This window comes from Octopus bimaculoides, chromosome 13 (genome assembly GCF_046866305.1).
Source record: "Octopus bimaculoides isolate indiv1 chromosome 13, ASM4686630v1, whole genome shotgun sequence".
NCBI classification, from domain to species: Eukaryota; Metazoa; Mollusca; class Cephalopoda; order Octopoda; family Octopodidae; genus Octopus; species Octopus bimaculoides.
This window is the reverse complement of record NC_142940.1, coordinates 50,821,057-50,842,967: the sequence shown is the minus strand read 5'-3', so window position 1 is coordinate 50,842,967 and position 21,911 is coordinate 50,821,057. Positions and strand designations below refer to the sequence as shown.

At 36.1% G+C, this 21,911-nt stretch overlaps 1 protein-coding gene across 1 annotated transcript in view; it reads right to left on the bottom strand.

Annotated features, from left to right (window-relative positions):
• Positions 1-21,911, bottom strand: part of LOC106874320 (ephrin-4) — a 362,025-nt gene that overhangs the window by 143,914 nt on the left and 196,200 nt on the right. The window lies entirely within an intron of this gene.

Genomic DNA, 21,911 nt, shown 5'->3' with positions numbered 1-21,911 from the left:
GTGTGTGTGTGTGTTGCCTGCGATATTAATGGAGCTGACAACTGCACGTACAATGGACTATCTATATACACGTACATAAACGTATATGTATTTATATAGCTGCATGTGTATGATACATACACACACATACACACACACTCACACACATGTATATATGGATGCAGAAGATAAATACAGTTTAAGTCAGTTATGACAGAGCAATAAAAGAGCTGACCAGTTTTTCTGCTCTAAGTCAAACTTCCACAGCAGGCAGTATGAGGGGGAAGTTACTTAATAAAAAATTTGATTGATTGATCACATAACTATTGTATTTTTGTATTCAATTATCGAGAAGGATTTTATGAACGCATGTATGTATATAAGTGTATGCATGCATGTATGTGTAAGTATATATTTATTTATAGTTATCTGTATATGTGTATGTGCATCTGTATACGAAAATGCATTTTGTGTATGTGTGCATCATCAGATGGCAACACATACATATATCCACGCACATACAAAAATTTCATATCCATCATTACTGCTACAGTATGGGCGGCAAAAAATCTGACACAATCTCTAACTGTAGCCATTAGAGCTGAATTGGGAAAAATTTTTATTTCTTCCAGTCGACATTTCAATTTGATATCAAATTTGTAAAATGGGGAATGAGTGGGAAAAAAAAAAAAAAAAATAATAGCAATAATGGTTTATGATGATGATAATACTAATAATAATAATAATAATAATGAAAATTATAAAGAATTAAAGAAATAAATAAGTAAAAACTCTACAATGAAAGAATATAATGAAAAATTTTTCCTATTAATAATTTCTTTAAGAAGAAAAATAGAAAAATCAAATAGAATTTCCAACCAATTCCTACACATCATCATCTTCATCACCTCCACCACCATCACTATCATCCTCACCTCCACCACCATGACTGTCATCATCGCCACCACCACCACCACCACCACCACGCCATTATCCTCATCACCATCATAACTACGAGTCTTAACCAAATTAAATGCAAAATGGAGGTCAGTATGAAAAATGACAGCAGCAACAAAATAACAAGTAATATTTCGAAATCCTGAAATAAATTACACTGAAATAGAACTCTTGGGGTTGTTTAGAGTTTTATAGTAATGACTGTTTGTGTTTTTAACAACTTGACATCAGGCGAACTTTTCAAAGGGTTCTGTTTTCAAGGGAAATCAGGGCACTAAGGATATATAACATTTATAACAATGGTTGGTAGGCTGGCTTGATTGGTTAAGTTGTACGAGTGTAGCTGTGGTATGTATATATATATATATATATATATATATATATATATATATATATTTGGTGGTAGTTGTGGTTAAGTCCGACATATTAATGTCAAGCATGACAGTCCAGACCAGAGAGAAAAACTGATGATGTATTCGTGACAATGTAATACTAGAATTGATGGCAACAGTGTAACGTGTTGTTAAAGTATAGAAAATACAGCGCAAGGAAATGTAGAACTGTAAAGTTTAATGGTGATAGTGTAATTTCAGTGTGAAATCTAATGATACAAAGGGTGTAAAGTTTTATAGCGTAGTACTAATCTAGTGGTAAAACATTTTAAGCCTTAGTATTAAAAATGTAGTCAAAAATCAAAAAATTTCTTGATAAAAGTGTTTGTAATAATACCATTAGAATGAGAGAAAAAAAGATCAATTGAGAATTTAGTAGAGGTAGCTATCATAGAATTTTATAGTTAGATGTTTGTATAGGTATATCACCATCATTATAATGTTTACATTTCCATGCTGGTCATATTTATTAAAAGTACATAAGATATTTCATAGTCATATTTGTATATAAAGAAAGAAATACTTGGCCATCACCCACATAGAGAGAGACACACTTTTGGACCCCCCCCCCCACCTGATCAGGGAAGAGATGTCCTGCTCAAAGACACAACATGTAGCCCAGCCAAGGAATTGAACTTATGCCATGAAGGTAAACCCAACATCCTAACCACTAAACCAAGCAGCCGTGTGTGAATAAATGACTCCATCATTGTATTAACATCCTGAATGTGTGTGTGTGTGTATCATAGTGTTAATTGAAAAACTAAGTGTTTAAAAATTCACACATGCATGCAAGATACACACACATACAATGGGCCTCCAATTTAACTCACAAGACCCAAGGCTATTAGTAAAAAACATTTGTCCAAGGTGTTGTACACAGTGACAGAACTCAAAACTATACAGTTACAAAGCAAACCCTGTACCCATACAGTCATATCTATGCCTGTAGTGCTTAATATAATAAAAGGCCATACTATATTTTTTTAACAACAGAAGTTCACATTTGTTTGCCTCTAAATAAAACTATCAACAAAACTCAAAACAGAAGTGTATTTCCCAATAAAAACGAAATAAAACTTCCACTACACAATAATGCTGCTAGGACAATATATGAAACAAGAAAAAAAAAAGATGATAATATAATGATAATAATAATAATAATGATAATAATAATTGCCAAAAAAAGGTGAAAAAAAGAAGTAAAATGAGTGCATGCAACTAACTCTCTTAAATTCTTTAAAAAGTGAAAGCAAATATTTGGAATTGTTTCACATAAACTATGAATGATATAGTTTATCCCGCTATTTCCTGCTCACAAACACTGCAATGCTTGCAGCAAAGAGATATGCATAGAATTACAAGGAAACAAGTATAAAGTTACAGTAATGGAAGACAACGTAGGCAAGACAGATTTTACTTGTAAAATCTAAACTGTACACATCGAGTGGGAAACATACAAAATGATCCAAGCAATTTATCGAAGGAAATTAGAAAATTAATTCATTCCTTCCAGATAAAACCTTATGAAAAACGACAGGATATTGAAAATTCAGCAACAAGGTCAGGGGAAGAGAATTATGGTAGGGGGGGAAGGAGAAAAGCAGTAGCAGAAACACTAGTTATTATGTATATAAATTCATTTAGTCCACAAGCAAGATTGTAACATGGTTTTACAAGATTTACATAGACTGTTTCTAATCCGCAATATATCGATAGACTGAACTGTATTGGAGCTTTATTTCATTGAAAGTACTTTTAAAGAAAAATATGTATGGGGGGGGGGAAAGAAAGAGAGAGAGAGAGAGAGAGAGAGAGAGAGAGAGAGAGATAGAGAGAGAGAGAGAGAGATAGAGAGAGAGAGAGAGAGAGAGAAAGAGAGAGACAGAGATTAAAATTTATTACAAATAGCTAGGCAGACAGATATACTTACATACATACAAGTATACATACAAGAATATCAACACATATATACACTGATAAATATATACAGATAGATGAACAAGCATGAATACACAGCAGTAAACATCATCATCATCATCATCATCGTTTAACATCCACTTTCCATGTTAGCATGGGTTGGACAATTTGACTGAGGACTGGTGAACCAGATGGCTACACCAGGCTCCAATCTGATTTGGCAGAGTTTCTACAGCTGGATGCCCTTCCTAACGCCAATCACTCCAAGAGTGGTTGTATGTATTAAAAAAAAAAAAAAAAAGCTTTACTGCTTATGAGAGAGAAAGTGAGTTTGGAGGGAGATTATATTTTTACCCAAGTATTAGCTACATATTTGAAGCGTGAAAATAGCTACAACAAGGAATTAAAACCAGGTTTTGGACTGTACCCTCTCGAAGTTCACCTTATTTTGCAGCACAGCATCATTTCGCTGGAGACACACATTGTGTACATCATCTTATATTCATGTCTCACTATCTTTTATCATATTTTTCTGTTCATTTTTCCAGGATGGTATGGATTGGACAGACAGATCAAGACAACTTAAATCAGTTTTTATTTGGAGTTATTACCTCTCAAGATGAGTGAGAGACTATATCTTACATGTACAACCCCATTTTAGGAATGGTTTTAATGGTTGAATACCCTTCCTGTGGCCAAACTACTTTAGAAAACTGTACTGGATGAATCTTATCATGGCATCACCACTGGAAGTGTTTCCACATCCGCAGCAAAATTAAAGGGTACTCCCTACCCTAGCTTGTCTCTGTTTATTCATCGCCTAACATATACAAGCACTGCTGACTATATCTTAGCCATGTGTGATGTGAATGTGCAAGACTTTCAATTATATCATACATATCTCCAACCCATGCTAGCATGGAAAGCGGACGTTAAACGATGATGATGATGATGATGATGATGATATCTACTACATCAGCACAGCATTCTTTAGCACACACCGACCAACCAACCAATCGACCAGCCAACCAATAACTTTGGATCTGTTGTTTGCTGCTCATTTAACTATCAGAACAACTCATCCCTGGAGTCTAATGCTCAACTCTTCAATTCATTCCATTCTTCTTGCTGCCTCAATCGACCACAAAACCCCTTTATCTCCACCCCACCTCAAAAATAAAACAAAATAACAAAGCAAACAAAAAAAAAAACAGTTACAACTAAACCATTTTTACTACTATTAATTTATCATAAATATATAACTACAGTACTTTATGTCAGTTAAGCTTTCGTCTCCATTTGGGTTGGTGTAGTCAGACCATTTAATCCATACTTTAATGATGATGATGATGGCTGTGTTAGTGATAGCAGATCTTAACCATGATGGCAAAAACTAACTAAAGAATTAAAGAACATCTCAACTTTAGACAGAGCTTTTTCCCACCCAGAATAGGGATCTGTTAGGCTCAGATATTTAAAAAAAAATATTTCTTAAGGGTTGGCGAACACACACTTAGATTCCAACAGAAAGTTGCTTACAGAAAACTGAATTTACGGGAACTGCTTGCATAATCTTTACTGCAGCTATTACCATTATTTTGTCGTACCATTGTTCGTGGTTGGGGGAAATAATTCTTAGTAACTACACAGACTTGGAGCATTAGCACCATTGATTTTCTCACCATTTCTTATTTCAAGACATGCTTACTGAACAACTATGGTAAATAACATAGGAAAATATACATCATTAAAGGAAACTATTGAAAATGCTTACCATTATTGTTACTTATCAAGAGAGGAAGAGAAAGAAAATAAAAAAAAAAAACTAAATATATATATATATATATATATATATATATATATATAAAAGGATGAAATGGTAGAAAAAAAAAATTGATTTTTGTCTATATGGCTTCTTTATATTTTTGTAGTAGTTATCTTAGTAGGTTTTTATCTCCTGATTTTATTTTTTTTATAAAGAAATTCTTGTTAGTGTGGGTGATAAAGAAAAAGAAATACCAGCAGAAATAGTTTCTTAGACTTTTCTTCCACTTCACCCCTATGAAATTCAATAAATTGTCAGAGAATGGCAGTCAAAATGTGAACACTCACACACACACACACACATATATATATATATGCATATGTGTCTATGTGTATATATTTGTGTGCGTGTATGTATGGTGTTTTTGTAATTTTTCTTTTTCTTAATTCAAAGACAAAAAAAAAAAGTTTTTCTTTCTTCTGTTTCCTTTCCCTTTGGAAGATCGGTTAAAATGTAGCAATGATCAGATAATCAACATAACTGTTCCATTATGCATAATTATAGCTCACTGAGTAACAGGACATAAAGTGAGGTATTATATATGTTGTCTTATTGCGGCTCTAAATAAGAAAATTTAAGAACAAGAAAGAGAGAAATAAAAAAATAAAAAATAATAATAATAATAATAATAATAATAATACAAAAACAAAAGAGCTAAAATGTTCTGCAAAAATAAAAAGCAAGCTGTGAGGAGGGTATGAGGGTATGAATAAATATTAGCCAAACCTAAATGGTACACATATGCAAAATAAAAATTAAACCACAAAACGAACCTCCTTACCCTTATGCATTCAAGAGAAAAATACAAATATATGAAGTTTTATGTGTGTGCGTTTATGTAGGTATATGTGCTTTGAAAAATATGTTATGTATTATGTTATGCGAATAGGTACATAGAGAAAGATGGAGAGGATGAGAGGTAGAGAGAGAGATGGAGTGCTAGATAATGGAGGTATAAAAACAGTGAGATAATAAAAGAGAAAGAAAGAGGTGAGAAGAGATTGCGAAAAGGAAGGAACTGGTAGGAGAGAGAGAGAGAGAGATGGAACAGGCAGAAAAAAGGAGAATGGAAGTAGAGAGAGAGAGACAGACTGTAGAGTTTAAAGAGATAAGGAGAGTGTAAAAAGTAAGAAATGCAAGAGAAAACACACACAAACATGATAATACACAGAGATTACAAGACCTGGAGAAAGATACACAGACAGGCAGAACAGAATGTGTATGTATGTTTTAAAGAGAGGTAGAATGTGTGTGTGTGTGTGAGAGAGAGAGAGAGAGAGAGAGAGAGAGAGAGAGAGGGAGTTGAGGACAGAGAGATGGGAGAAGGTTGGGGAAAGAAAGAGCAGGCTGTGAATAAATCTTATTGGAATGACAGAAACAATGTAGTGTGGGGCTTAATGTCTTTCAGTATTGAATTTCATCTTTCTACATTCTGTGTTCAAATCCTACTGGAGTTTCTTCCAAAGGCAAGCAGCTCCTTTCATCCCAGGCATGTGTAATGGGATTGGTTCAATTCACTAATCACCACACCCCCACACCCCACCACCACCACCAGTCCCCTTCCAATGAATTTGTGGCCTTGTGTCAATGCAAGAAATCATGATTTGACAAATACTGAGTCCTTTTATATTTGCTTGTGCCATATTCCTGGAATAATAATAATCTATTTGGGTTTCCCCAACACCTCCCCGCCTTTCACAGAAGTTGTACAAGTCAAAAAGAGATTCTATACATGGCTGGCTAACCTATTAGAAATAGCAACTGAATTTTTCTGCCTTGAAAAGACAAGGGTCACGAAGGACAGGGTGGTTACATTCTTTTTTCTTGATCAAGAGGAGAGGGCTTGAGCTTGTGCTCTTCATAAGCCTCCTGAGGCCAGTGAGTCCGTTTCAACTAGAGATCCTCTTGATGGGCATGACTAGAAAGCTTTTGATCATAGGTCTGCCCAGTCAGAGCTGACCTGGGGCTAAATAGCAATAACAACAACTAAAGTTACAATCAACAATTTCATCTCCTTCCTCTCCACATACTAAAATTTGCACAACCAAATGTGTATGCATGTGAGTGAGTGTGAAATTGCCCTGAGATTGATCCTAGGATTTATATCTTACTAGCAACATCAAACATCACCACATGACCCCTTCACTCTCCTCTGCCTACCCCTCCCACCCTTTCTCCTCTCCATCTTCTCCCTTTCTGCTAGAATGGGAGTTGAGACAACTCCAATGGGCTGTGATATTGATAGCATACACTGACAATTTCTGCTCTGGGATTGTCTAGTTTTTGTGGTGTGGTGGGGAGAAAGGTCATGTAACTGTGACCTTTCTCTGGCTACCTCCCCTCCACCCTCTTATCATCAGCATATCATCACAGCCCACTTCCAACTAAATGACTCTTCCTAATAATGACTGAATACTTATGATGTACTGCAGCAGAGAGGACTGGTAGGAGGTGGGGTAGTTAGATAAAGAAAGATAGAGGGGAAAGTAGTAGTAGTAGTAGTAGTAGTAGTAGTAGTAGTAGCAGCAGTAGCAGTGGTAGCAGCAGTAGCAGTGGTAGCAGTAGTAGAAGTAGTAGCAGCTGCAGCAGCAGTAGTGGTGATGTTGGTGGTGCTGGTATTAATGGTAAAATCTGTACTGAAAGAACAAGACACTCTTCTTTCCCTGCTCAACCTTTTCTTACTCCTGGACAAGGTAGGCAAAAAGCATTAGAAAGATATTCAAGCTAATCCAGGCAGTCAGCAACGATCCACTGTGAAGTTCAAAATTGGGGTTCCAAGGTCAAATCTAGAGGAAATAGGTATCTCACTTAAGGAAGTCCGTAGTTAAGTTGCTTGCTATAATAAATAGTGTTGGTTTCACATAGACAAATCATTAAATAACTGAAACGACCAAGCGACATTCCTTGGTCTCAGAGTCTGTGAGCATAAGAGAAGGAGGAGAGGAAAGTGAAAGAGAAAAAGAGAAAAGGGGGAGATGAGGGGGACTGGATGTGTGTGGGGGGAAGAGGTGTAAATTCTGATTGCAGTTTGAACTAGAATCATTTTCATTGCAAAGTGAAAATTTGTTGAAATCAAGACAAAGTTCAGTTTTGAAATGACATCATTTGCTGTGACAAATTGGCAATGGGGGGGGGGGGGGGGGGGGGGGGGTTACAAGTGTCCCCATGACATCCACTGACAGATATGGCTTTCAACCCCTCTCCCTCTTCCCCCCTTTACTCTGTTTATTGTTCTACCATATATGACTGCTTGTGTGGTAAGTAACCAGCAACAAAAGAGCCCCCTAGCAATCACTTAGTGTGTTAAGAGTTACTATATATATATATATATATATATATATATATATATATATATATATGTATATATATATATATATATATGTGGCCTGCTTGTTTTTTGTACCTTGTTTATCATTTTGTCTATGTTTATTTGCAATGTCATGTACCCAGATATGTATCTATATGTACATGTAGATGAAGGTATGTACATACATGTACACATATATATATATATATGTATATATATATATATATATATATATATATATATATATATATATATATATATATATATATATATATATATATATATATATATATATAGGGTGGCGAGCTGGCAGAATCATTAGCACGCCGGGTGAAATGCTTAGTGGCATTTTGTCTGCCGTTACGTTTTGAGTTCAAATTCCACTGAGGTCGACTTCACTTTTCATCCTTTCAGGGTCGATTAAATAAGTACCAGTTATGCACTGGGGTTGATGTCATCGCCTTAATCCCTTTGTCTGTCCTTGTTTGTCCCTTCTATGTTTAGCCCCCTGTGGGCAATAAGGAAATAAATATAAATATATATATATATAAGACCCACTGTGAACGCTGGCATGGCTGGACGAAACCAAACCACCCACCTTCAGATGCACACGACATCAGAACTACTATTGCACACGCTATTGGTGTCAGCCTTAGAACCACTCTTAAAAATCATATTTTTAAGTTCAACAATAAACTGTATAAACAGGAGAAAGGCGGTGCTACTGGAGTAGGGATCGCTGGTGATGTTGCTAACCTCTTCATGGTATGGTGGGACAGAAATTTTAAACAGTGCTTAGCGACCCGTAACATCCACTTAGCTATGTACTCCCGATACGTTGACGACATTAACCTTGTTGTGAAATGTAATAATAATACAGATACACATACAGGGTTCGCCACCGGAGACTCGTGGAGCTTTAGGTGTTTTCGCTCAATAAGCACTCACAACGCCCGGTCTGGGAATCGAAACCGCGATCCTATGACCGCGAGTCCGCTACCCTAACCACTGGGCCATTGCGCCTCCACTATCACCACTACTATATACAAGGAATTAAGAAATCAAATAAAACTATCCAACATTTCACCAGAATCGAACTTGTGAACTCAGAAGCTTCTTATTAAATGTAGCTACACTGGCTGGCTTGAAAATTAAGGAGAAACATTAAATAAAAAGAAAGATGGGGAGGTGTGGGAAGAGACTGAAAGGAAGAAAGAAAGAAAGGAAGAAAGGAAGAAAAAAGAAAGAAAGAAAGTGGAAAACTGTGTAAAATGCATGTGGTTGTAAGTTAATCATAGAGCATGTAAATAATGGTGAAACTTACAGTGGAACCAGATGGAGAAACGTCTTGGAGTTAAAAACCAAAGAGCATTTACAGACTTACATGAAGAACCATTTAATGTCAGTGAGATCCAACAAAGGTATGAGAACATGATGTATATAAAGACAAGAATCATCTACACATTTTGGTTGACTTTTGGAAATGATAAAAACCAATAGACGAAATTCCGGTTCAGAAGCTGAAAACTATGAAGTTTTTATTCGTCTTTCTTTCTATTTTTCTTTCTTGTGTGTGTGTGTGTGTGTGAGTGCGTGTGCATGTGTGTGTGATTTCACTAGAAACTAGTTAACAAGGAATACTACAAAAGTATTTTATTCTTAATTCCCTGTGTAATCCAACCATAAAAAACATATGACTAGTGAAAGCCACAAGTAGTTGCAATAACAACAACAGTAGCAGTAGTAGTAGTAGTAGTAGTAGTAGTAGTAGTAGTAGTAGTAGTAGTAGATTGAGGGAGGGAGAGATAAATGAATGGATGGCTAGATCTATATATATATATATATATATATATGGTTGGATGGATGAATGGATAACTAGACAGACTGATAGATAGATGAATATATAGAAGGATATATATGACCGTTCTAGTATTGATTTCTGAAAATTTATTGAAAACTGCAACACAGGAATGATAGCATCTCTTTTCTTGAAAATGTCTACCAAATGCACTTAACCAATGACAATATCCATTAGTGAGAGACTACAACAACCATAACAACAACAACAACAACTACATCAACAACAACAAGGTTAAAGATATAAAGATATGTAGTTTTCATTTCAGTAAGTTTTTTTTTTGTTTTTTTTTTTTTACTTTTCATTTTGTAGTTGTTCTCCCAAAGCATAGAACTGCATGCATGTACATACACGTGCACATGCATGTATATGTAAATGTATACAATATTGCACCTGTCTACTGATGTCTTTTGATTTGAATCTTCAAATATATTGATACGGTTTTATTGATTGCAGTTCAATACTCTCTCTCTCTCTCCCTTCTCTCTATCTCTCCCCTCTCTGTCAATCTGCTTGTCTTCTCTTCTTCTCATCCACCAGGTAAAAGAGAAGATGGGTTGGATGACAGACAGGTGGGGTGAGTTATTTATCTATTTATCTATGGTTTTAGATATGGTATTTTGCAAGAAAAGTGAAGGCTTGTTGAAATATTCACTGGGGAGAGAGGTAGATAGATAGATAGATAGAGATAGATAGATAGATAGATAGATAGAGAGAGAGAGAGAGAGAGAGAGAGAGATAGAGAGAGAGAGAGAGAGAGAGAGCTGGGTGAAGACCAAGAGGAAGACAGCCAAAACTGTAGAAGTAGTTTAATGAAAGAAAGAATGGTGTGCCAGAGAGATAGATGTAAGGTAATGACAAAAGGAAAAGGAAAATAAGTAAGAATATGAGAATAGAGAGGAACAGAAGATGAAAAGGGAAGAGAGGAAGAGAAAGAGAAAAAAGAAGTATAGTATGGTAGCAGCAGTAAATGGGATAAAAAAAAAATGGAAAACAATAGTTGGGGCTACTGGAAGTTTGGTGGTGGTGGAGAGGAGATGGGAATAATATAAAATAAAAAAAATATGCAAAAAAAAAATCAAAGAGAAGGCATCTATAAAAAGAAGTATGAAAATAAAAAACAAACAAATGAGGGAAAAGAAAAAGAAATATATATTCTACCACCACCCACCCCCCTTAATGATTTCGGTAGAATCCCATCATTCAGTGCAGTGAAAGAATCTTTGATCCTTAATGTCCAGCACACTCTATTAGGAAGGAATCAACCGACAGCTAAAAAAGAACTCTCAAGGGAGCCTGCAATAACAATGCCACCTTGCAACAACGGAGTCCGCTTCTGTGTGGTTGGTCACTTGAAACTGCTAGAATAAGCAGCCAGATCTCCCACAAAGCATGCCTTGCTGTTTTTCTTAGAAAAAGATAGCATGACTGGAATAATTTTGGTTGTAGTTTATTTGTTCAATCCAAGCTGACTAGGGGCGCACAAAGCAACCAAAGCAATACTAACTGTAGTATTCGAAAGTGCGAAGCTTTTGTTTTTATAGAGAAAACTATAAAAGAAGGATGGTCATTTATGCTTTGTACGCATGATTGCCATTCTTCATAGATTTCATAGCTGTCTTCCACTGTTGCAGAGCAGAAAAAGAAAGGTGTGAAACCTTGCATAAGAACATACCAGCACCCACCCATGCACATTTTATTTTTTTCTACAGAGAAAAGGTTGACTTTTTTACATCAGTGTTCTGCAGAGCTGGCCTTTGTCAGGCAGTCTGTTGAAAGATATTGTGCTGAAGCTTTGAAGTAACTGTCAACCTCTACCTTCTAAAATAAATAAATAAATAAATAAAAATACGATAGTATGAAACTCCACTGAAGGGTATTGAATGATCTTTCAATTTAATGTTTGACTGTTTCTGTATATAACAGCATATAAAAACAAACAAAGATACACACACAGATATCTATCTATCTATCTATCTATCTATCTATCTATCTATCTATCTATCTATATCTATCTATCTATCTATCTATATATATATATATATATAGTTTAAAAAAACAATAACAAAAAAACAAAAAAACAACAAAGTGAGGACGTGATATGGATAGTATTATTGGACGCTCAGAAAAGGAAAGATATATATATATATATATATATGCACATGCATGCATATATTAATTTTAGCATTAAGAAGGGCATCCAGCATAGAAACTTGTCCATAGCAAAACAGATGCTAGAGCATGATGCAGTCCTCAAATCTGTCAGATCCTGTCAATCTGTCCAACGCAGGCTAAGTATGGAAGATACTTGGAAGATGATGGTGATATATATGTGTGTGTGCATGAATATATATATATATATATATATATATATATATATATATATATATATATATACATATATACATGCAGAAGTGTAGTCCCTGATAAGAATTGGAATACTGACCAGTTGTGAAATAACACAGGTAGAAAACACACTTGCACAAAGATGCACACAAGTGAGATTAATAATCTAGAAAGCCACACTAATCTCCACTGTGGATGAAAGTCATAACTGAAACTTCATTCAACACCCATAGTAGTTCTAAAACCACTTTCTCTTTGTGAATGGACACATTACCACAACCACCACCACCACCACCTTGACCATCAACATCCTCACTCACCAACTGTATTACCACCACTACCACCACCATCATCATCATCACTATTTACTCCTTATTTGCATAACTGCTTGACTCTTAATAGACTGATTAAGTACTACTACCACCACCACCACCACCACCACTACCACTACTACAATCATCATCAAAACTACGTTATTGCTTTCGATAACGCTTTAGTTTTGTTGCTTCCTGTTTTATAATGTGCAATGCCAGACAGTTGATGGCGTTGAGCAACAAATTCAATACAGTTTCTAATCCCATACACATCCAATATCACACTGAAACAATTCCAATGAGTCAAGCTGATAAATAATGTGAATGTAAGGAATTCATTCAAGACTTTGCTTTCAGCTGAAGTTTTAGGAGATTGCTTGTGTGTGAAAGTAATATAAATGGGTCAATTAGATCAGGCCGTGTCAGATTGCCATATTAACAACGCTTTCTGCAATTATCCCACAGCTTCAGTGTTGCACACATGCCCAGACAATTGATTAATACCAAGTAATGCATACATATTGAAATCTTGGAGCAGTTTGGTGAAATTAGCATTAGAAATGCTTCAAGTGTCATTTCACAATCGATGCTGCTCAAAGACTACTAAGAATAGAGCAGTGAATACAATGAGCAAGTTATAAGAAGAAAATAAAAAAAAAAAGAAACAACATGTCTTTATTAGATTGTCGGGACATCACCGAAGGCTTACCTTTGCCTTTTCTTCTACAGTGAAAGAAACAAGCAAAGTTAGTTTAGCATTTGGTGTAGCATCATCATCGTCATCATTTAGTGTCAGTTTTCCATGGTGGTAGGGGTAAGCTGGGTTGACTGGAGCTGTTAAGCCAGGGAGCTGTACTAGGTTTTTAGTTTATTTTGGCTTGGTTTCTATGGCCAGATACCCTTCTTAACGTCAACCACTCCACTGAGTGTAACTGGCTGTCTTTTAAATGTCCCTGTCATGGATGCCTTTTTTATGTGTCACCAGCATAGGTGTCTTTTACATGTCTCTAGCACCGGCCATGACTGAGATTTAACTTAGCTTGACATGTCTTCTCAAGCACAGCATATTGCCAGGAGTCTCGGTCACTTGTCATCACCTCCATGAGACTTAACACGAGAGAAGTAAATGAAGTCAGTGTGGAGTAGTTTAGTGCGATCTAGTATAATATGGGGAAGTAAGAAAGAAGAGAGTCAAGTTAGTGCAGAGTGGAGTAAAATGCAGAGCAGTGTGATGCAGATTACAGAGTGGTGCAATGAAGTGTAGAGTAGTTTGATGTAGTATAGAGTGGTATGGTATAGAGTAGAGTGGTATGATGTAGTCCAGAGTGGCACCTTTTTATCTCTTATTTGTTTCAGTAATTTGACTGAGACCATGCTGGGGCACTGGTTTGAAGTATTTCTAATCAAACGAATCAACCCCTGTACTTATTCTATCGGCCTCTTTTGCTGAACTGCAAAGTTACGGAAACATTAACACACTAAGCGGTCATGGGGGTCAAACTCAGACACAATGACATACAAACACACACACACACACATATATATATATATATATATATATATATATATATATATATATATATATATATATATATATATATATATATATATAGATATATATATGTGTGTGTGTGTGTGTGTGTGTGTGATGAGCTTTTTTCAGTCTCTGTTTACCAAATACACTATCAAGGCTTTGGTCGAGACGAGACCAAAGTGGAACACACTTGCCCAAGTTTCCACACAGTGGGACTGAACCCAGAACCATGTGGCTGGGAAGCAAACTTCTTACAACACAGTCATGCCTGCATCTATGATGTAGCACAGTGTGGGGTAGTGTGAAAGAAGGAAGCAAACCAAGTTATCATAGTACATCACTTACCAAACTTTTACTATTTATATCTCTACCAAAATCAAGATTCCCCTCAGACCCATTTTCCCCTTGTTCCTAGGGCTTATTGTATAATATACTCAGGGATATTTTACTTTTTATCAAATAATTCAAAAGTGAAATATGTAATATTCATAGCACTTTCTAAATTATATTCTGACCTATAGATTAGGAACTTCAGGTGTAGCAGACTTTATTCTTCTTCAAGCTATTGACTATGGCTAATATTGTGGGTAGGAGGTCTATGATACTTTGCAAGAAGTAAAAAAAGTTGTAAAATTCCATAAATTCATGGAAAATCGTTGAAGTAAAATGAAATGGTTGAAAACAGGTACCATGATTGTAAATTGAAATCAGGAACTGATTACAACCATCATATTAAGCAAATGTATTGTGACCTGCTAGAAATAACAGCCAAATTGCTTCACGTTCCCTTATACTGTCTTAAAAAAAGAAAGGACACATCAAACAAGGTTTTATTCGGCATTTAAAAAATGAAATAGTTGTGGGCATTGATTATGGAGCTGATCTAGAGCTAAATGATAACATTGATAAAAAACATATTGATTTAAAGTTCAAATGTAAAATTGGAAACCTAGAGTTTATTTCTCTTAAAATTTACACCAAGCTATCAAAAAGAAGTCAAGACTACTAAAAAAAAGACTTTTAAAAATGAAGTTCAATGAGTACATATGAGAGGAGGAGAGAGGGAAAAAATGAACAAAGAAGGAAGAATATATTGTCTATTTCTATGGAAACTAAAACATACAACAAACTACAGTAGTTTCTTTGTCTTTCTCCACTTTCCATTCTCTCTCAATGAAGCCATTGTTATAAAATTAATATACTTGTAGAACATAACATACCAGTTTCTTGATAAATTTAAATAAAGTAGACTTTTTAAGTAAAACAAGTGAAATAAAATTTAAGACAATAAAAATTGTTATTAATGTAGATTCAAAACCATTTTCAAAGTAACCTCACAGTTTAAGAACAATTACTTTATATTGTTCTGTTAAGACAACACTAAAATGTAACTGCATTCAATACAAACACAATCACATCATTCAAGTACTCTGTTATTAGTGCAACCAAAACAAGTTAATGACATGGTAACTAAAATAACAAATGAGGAATTATGAGAAAGTTACCTGTGTGGTAAGGAAAATAAAACCAAGCAGTCTGGTTTGAAATTATGCTGGCTTTTGTTTTCAACAGAAATTAATTGAAAACTGTTCTTCAAAAAGAAATCTTTGTTTACATTCGAGACAGGTACAGTCAAAGATAATTTGATTGACAGTTTTCAAAACGAGTGGAGGTTTTCAAATTCAGGACTTGCATCAAATTTAGAAATAGCTTAATTTTCTAGGAAATTTATTCCAATATTTAGCTATCATATAATTTTTTTACACTTAACACTCAGGACATGAAATTAAGGAAGAATTTTATCAATCTGAAAGTTTGGCCAAGGGCCACAATCATTTCCTTTGTTTCAAGAATACATCTTTAACTGTTATTTACTTAGACTGAGGTGAGTTCTAAATTAGTAATATCTATGATCAAATGCATTCCAACCATGCTTATCCTGTTATTATTACAGGCTGGGTATCTAGGATTATGTTATCATCATCATCATCGTTTAACGTCCGCTTTCCATGCTAGCATGGGTGGAACGATTTGACTGAGGACTGGTGAACCAGATGGCTACACCAGGCTCCAATCTGATTTGGCTGAGTTTCTACAGCTGGATGCCCTTCCTAATGCCAACCACTCCAAGAGTGTAGTGGGTGCTTTTATGTGCCACAGGCACGAAGGCCAGTCAGGCTGTACTGGCAACGGCCACGCTCAAAATGGTGTATTTTACGTGCCACCTGCACAGGAGCCAGTCCAGCGGCACTGGCAATGATCTCGCTCGAATGTCATTACACGTGCCAGGAAGGCGACGCTGGGCACAGGTGCCATCACGATAATAAACCAACTATATGGTGGCTCCCATAATCAAAGATAATGTAGGTCACTTGCTGCTCTTAAAATAAACTTCAAGACAGGTTTGTGTAAACCAAATAAATAAATTGTTAAAGATGTGACACCTAAGTTCATTAATTGAACTCTAGAAAATTCTAAATTCATTGAATTACACTATTTAAAATATCTTCTTTTTTTTTTTTTTTTGCTATGTGAAATCCTATTTTAAAATTGACTTCTTTCTTAGAGACCACAAATGTCAAGAATATACAATTTTCCAATGAGTGAAGTCAGTGATTTATCAAGTTTGATCCCTTGTGGCAGCTATTTAACTTATGCCACTAATACCATTTAAAATAAAAACGATAAAAAAAAAAAAACATCCTTAATGTAACTTAATCTCATTTCCCCTCAAGTGTAAATCCGAGGTTCTGTGCTTAAATATTAAAAAAAAAAGTCATTTTTTAAAAAATTTTTTTATTTCTTAGTAACAGGATCCTTTTTTTTCATAAAGGAAGAAGGGAAATTAGTTTACTGATTCAACCCAAAATATTGTTCTGACTTCCACTTTGAATCATGTATGAAAGTCAGAATCACGAGATACTGGAGTTAAAAGCAATAATAATCTGTATTTGATTTGCAATCTGGCCTTCACACATTCAATTTAACAGTGATATACTACAGTTAAAGTGGAGGCACAATGGCCCAATGGTTAGGGCAGCGAACTTGCGGCAATAGGATCGCGGTTTCGATTCCCAGACCGGGCGTTGTGAGTGTTTATTGAGCGAAAACACCTAAAGCTCCATGAGGCTCCGGCAGGGGATGGTGGCGAACCCTGCTGTACTCTTTCACCACAACTTTCTCTCACTCTTACTTCCTGTTCCTGTTGTGCCTGTAATTCAAAGGGTCAGCCTTGTCACACTGTGTCACGCTGGATATCCCTAAGAACTACGTTAAGGGTACACGTGTCTGTGGAGTGCTCAGCCACTTGCACGTTAATTTCACGAGCAGGCTGTTCCGTTGATCGGAACAACTGGAACCCTCATCGTCGTAAGCGACGGAGTGCCAACTACAGTTAAAGTACTTAGAAGTACGAAGGTTAAAGTACTTAGAAGTACGAAGGTTAAAGTACTTTAGCCATAGTATATCACTGTACTGGAAACCAAACAATTTCTTTTAATGAATATACATAAAAAAAAAGATACACTACACTGCTGGCCGGATAAATTTATACAGGTATAATCTGGGACTAACTTACTCCTTTACTGCTGTTTCAGTTATTGGTCTGTGGTTTTACTGGGGTATCATTTTCAAGAATATCCCAGTTACACTGATTCCCACTTATTTTATCGACCTTGGAGAAATGAAAGGCAAAGCTGACTTGTACAGGATTTGAACTCAAAAGGCAAAAGGACAAACTAATATCACAAAGTATTTGGTTCACTACTATACTAATTCTGCCATCCACTATTGAAATTTATTTTTTTTAAAAATCATTTGACCCTATCTTTTGGGAGAACCCTTGTTTTTATACACAGACAAATTATTTAATCAATGTAATAAAGTGAGTAGACAAACAGCCAGAAACATTTACATCATTTGACTAATTTAAGGTAAGAATTTAACATCAACTCCATCATATCCAGTTCTTTGTTGTTGCTGAGAAATTAGGTAGGTAGGTAGGTAAGTTATTGGGTTAACAATAACACTATGCACAAAACCTAAAATAAACCCAGTTACAGAAACAATAAGTTTGATATCCAGCATTTCTGGTCACATAAAAGGAATTAACAATAAATAATTTAATGCCTATATATTTGTATATAGTATAACATAAATACAATCGCTCTGAGATTCACCATGAATCATTTCATGATTTTATGTCATGCTAACGTATTTTAATTTTCGGGTGTGAATTATGTAAATAGGAAATAATACCACAAAATGATTCATAATGTATCCTAGAGATTGTATTATATTATACTACAATAAACTCTGCTATATTGGCATTGAGTGCTTTCATCTATTGTGTATGAGAAACAACGCATATGCAATATATCTGTACATATAAATATCTTTTTCACTTTCTTTTTAAGTAAATCCAAGAACCAATTAAGTAAAAGTAGTCTCCGATCATTTTGAATCATGAAATTCAAAAAAAAAAAAAAAAAAAAAAAAAAAAAGGAAAGAAATCGTTTCATTTAAAAAAAATTTTTTTTTTTAATATTCATTGAAAGAAATTCTTTGGTTACCAACACACAGCTGTTGTTTAGTGTTGGAATAAGCTTCAACTATAACACCAACATGGAGAAATCACAATAATTCCAGCTGTCTGCAAAGTGAGAACAAATCTTAACTACTGGTTTGTGAGATTCTAATTTCTCAATGACCACTGTAGAATGCAATGATAGATCATGATAGATTGGCAAAGTCATGGAATTAAGCCAACAGATGTCCAATCAGTCAATTCTCATGAGGAAATAGATATAAAGCAATGACAAAAAGCCAATATTCTTTCCAGTGAGGTTATTTTAAGTAATTCTTTCGTTAAGCTGAAAGCAACTACTTTCTTTTTACTAAACGTACAAAATTAATTGGTAGCACTAGTATCTAAAATAACCTATCCCCAGTTTTTCAATAGTTCTGATATTAATATAATAAATACTTTTTAATATCATCTCCAGTAAAGGTACTGTCATAGCTAGAACAGTGTATCCAATAAAAGTAGGATGGTAACAGTGAGGTAACGTTCTAGAGGTTAGTATGTCGGAGTTTATAGATAATTAAGTCTGATTATATTGTAGAAGTTTTAGAAAGCACTTCTAATGAGGTTCAATTTTGGCTACAGCTATGGCATCTACTTGGAATTGGCAATTAGACTATTATGTCTTGTCTGCAGCCCGACAGCCATTATAAATTCCGTACATGCAGTTGGCAACCGACGCCAAGACCCGTTGCATTCGGTTGGCCATTTCTATGAGATATCACTGCTTAAAATCAAGTCAACAACGAAGCCTTTCTAATCACTTGACCTGCTAGAAAGACCAGCTTAAACTCCCTCATATCACATCATAATGTTATAAAGTAAAGGAAACATTTAGATATAGTCTAACACACACACACACACACACACACACACACACACACACACACACAGACATACATATATCAATCATCAACATTTAATGTCCATGTTTCATGCTGGCATGGGTTGGACAGTTCAACAGGGTCCAATATGTTCAAAGACAGCATCATGCTCCCTTGGTTTCTAGTTGGATGCCCTTCCTAATACTAACCACTTTGCAACATGAACCGGTATAGTGCCACGTGCATAATTGGGGTCAATATATATATATATATATCATCAGCAGCAGCATCGTTTAACGTCCGCCTTCCATGCTAGCATGGGTTGGACGATTTGACTGAGGACTGGTGAAACCGGATGGCAACACCAGGCTCCAATCTAATTTGGCAGAGTTTCTACAGCTGGATGCCCTTCCTAACGCCAACCACTCAGAGAGTGTAGTGGGTGCTTTTATGTGTCACCCGCACGAAAACGGCCACGCTCGAAATGGTGTCTTTTATGTGCCACCCGCACAAGAGCCAGTCCAGGGACACTGGCAACAATCTCGCTCGAAAACCCTACAAGGCCAGTCAGGCGGTATATATATATATATATCATCATTATCATCATCATCATCGTTTAACGTCCGCTTTCCATGCTAGCATGGGTTGGACGATTTGACTGAGGACTGGTGAAACTGGATGGCAACACCAGGCTCCAGTCTGATTTGGCAGAGTTTCTACAGCTGGATGCCCTTCCTAACGCCAACCACTCAGAGAGTGTAGTGGGTGCTTTTACGTGTCACCCGCACGAAAACGGCCACGCTCGAAATGGTGTCTTTTATGTGCCACCCGCACAAACCAGTCCAGGGGCACTGGCAACGATCTCGCTCGAAAATCCTACGGGAGCCAGTCAGGCGGTACTGGCAACGGCCACGCTCAAAATGGTGCATCTCATGTGCCACCCGCACAAGAACCAGTCCAGGGGCACTGGCAACGATCTTACTTGGCTTGCCGGGTCTTCTCATGCACAGCACATTTCCAAAGGTCTCGGTCAGTAGTCATTGCCTCGGTGAGGCCCAATGTACGAAGGTCTTGCCTCACCACCTCAGCCCAGGTCTTCCTGGGCCTACCTCTTCCACGGGTTCCCTCAACTGTTAGGGTGTGGCACTTTTTCACGCAGCTATCCTCCTCCATTCTCACCACATGTCCATACCAGCGCAATCGTCTCTCTTGCACGCCACAACTGATGCTTCTAATGTTCAGCTTTTCTCTCAAGATACTTACACTCTGACGGGTATTCACATTGACATTACACATCCAACGGAGCATACTGGCTTCATTCCTTGCGAGCTTACGTATGTCCTCAGCAGTTACAGCCCATGTTTCACTGCCATGTAGCATGGTTGTTCGTACGCATGCGTCATACAGTCTGCCTTTTACTCTGAGTGAGAGTCCCTTTGTCGCCAGCAGGGGTAAGAGCTCTCTAAACTTTGCCCAGGCTAACACACACACACACACACACACGCACAAACAATGCTTATTCAGGGCTGACCTAGGATTGAACAACAATAACTTGAAGGTAATGACCACTGTAAAATATTACTCTCTCCAGTTGACAGTTACTTCAGATATTATCACCACTTCCAGGTGACCATTACATCTAGCTATCATTAACTAACTCCCTTTCCTCACTGATATCCTTGCTACCTCCAGCTACTATACTCCTTGATTCTGTCAAACAAGCATTTGTAACAAGACTCATTAACAAACGTGCACGTGTACGCACTGATGAATACATACAGGTATATATATATATATATATATATATATATATATATATATATATATATATATACACATAAGCACATACATACAAACATGAATGCATATAAATACATACATGTGTGCATGTGTGTGTGTGTATGCAAATATATAAACACACATACACAGGCTGTACTACGCAGATATACTTAAAGACATACATAATACGTAATACCACACATACAGAGGTGTGTTCCATAAAGAAATGAAGATTTCAGAATTGGGAGGAATGAATGTTCGCAGAGATGATGGTAGCGGTACACAAGATAAATA